This window comes from Podarcis muralis, chromosome 1 (assembly GCF_964188315.1).
Source record: "Podarcis muralis chromosome 1, rPodMur119.hap1.1, whole genome shotgun sequence".
Lineage (NCBI taxonomy): Eukaryota > Metazoa > Chordata > Lepidosauria > Squamata > Lacertidae > Podarcis > Podarcis muralis.
This window is the reverse complement of record NC_135655.1, coordinates 32,221,929-32,223,576: the sequence shown is the minus strand read 5'-3', so window position 1 is coordinate 32,223,576 and position 1,648 is coordinate 32,221,929.

Sequence of the window (1,648 nt, the reverse complement as noted above, 5' to 3'; positions counted from 1 at the left end):
CACTAGAAAGAGATTGATGCCTGTATCTTTTTCCCCAGGGTTGTATGGGGTGTTAGGAGAGAGGTAGCACCTCTAGTAGGGGACATGTCATGCTCCTTCAGGGGTAGTTTGCCCACCTTTTGTCCCCCCTACAAGCAGCTCCCCCTTGTGGCTCCTAGAAGCTGTCAGCATGTGACTGTGTCCACATCCCAGGAACGGCTTTGGCTAGCCAGATAAGGGTAGCTGATAGGTCTCAAACTCATTGACTTAGGGACTTGCTCTGGATGCAAAGACAGGTTCCAGTGGGTTGAGCAGATGAGCCAGTAAATGGGTCCAATGGCCAAGAAGGCGGTTTCTGCATGTAGAGAGGTGAGGGGCAGATGGGGGCTTGTCAACCTGGGAAGGTAGCCCATCTAGGAGAAGGAAAACTCTGGTCCTAAACCAGAGATTGCGGGATTTCTTCAGGAGAAGAAAAAGCTATGGAGTAAACCCTACACAAATCTGGAGTGGAATCCTTAAGATGGTTGGATGGCATGTTGTACGTCTCCTCCTGGCAACTCCTGCAGCCAAGCAATTGTCAAAAGTATTGCTCTGCTTTCCTTTGGACCGCACCAGTGAGGCCGAGAGGGGAGTATTGTTGTCTGGTTAGCCAAAGACCTCCATAAACAATGCCCAGGCTTGAGCCCTGGGAAGGTCACTTGGGTGCTGCTAATGCAGCAGTTTGACTTCACACCCCCACCCACCACCCCAGAGGTGCACTCCATTGTCTCTTGAGACAGACGGATGCCAACAAATTTTCCCCAGTTGGTTTTATCTTCCCCAGTGAAGAGAAAAGCAGCTGACAGATGATGGGTGAGGGACAAAGGAACCTGATGGAGCTGCTGGATTTTCAGTAAAGCCAATGCAGTGTCTCTGCTTCCCATCTCTCTCTCTCTCTCTCTCCTGCAACCTCCCTTCAAATGAGTTTAGAATTCATCCAGCCCTAAATCTGTGTCACTATGCCTTCCAGTCACGCTGGACCAAAAGAGATAGTAAAATTATTTCCCATGTATTAGGTATTTCACTTTAGGATAGGACACTGGTGTCAGACAATAAGACCAATCTGGGTGGATAGAATACACAAAGGTACTGATCGGCCAAGGGGAAGCAAAGTTCACATTCCCTCCTGGCTAGTATCACAGCTACCTAGAATATCTTTAAGTGTTACATCCATAACAGCGATAGAGCTAAGGGACTAGATCACATGAGAATGAGAGAGTTAAAATGGACAACATTTAGATTTAGGCAGGGAATCTGTGGCTCAAAAGCAGTTCAAGTTAGGCAAATTCTTTGAGAAAAAGGCCAATGTGTTGGTGACAAGAATAGACATACTGTTCCCAGAGTCAATGATGCTAGGTACAGTAACTTTTTTTTCCTTGCACTTTAGTGCTGAGACCCATCTCAAGGGCTAGATGAAAACATTTGGGAGTATGTAGTTTGAGCTCAATTCAGGTCCTTTTGCTCAAACTTACACTAGCCAGCAACAGCCTGCCAAGTGTGGTTGTGAGTTCTGCTAGGGGGAAACGGTATAAGATTGTTTACATATAAGAATACGTTTTTTATTTATTAAATGATTATGATCAAATTCAGCTACTGCATATAGACATAGGCTTACAAATGCAACCATCTG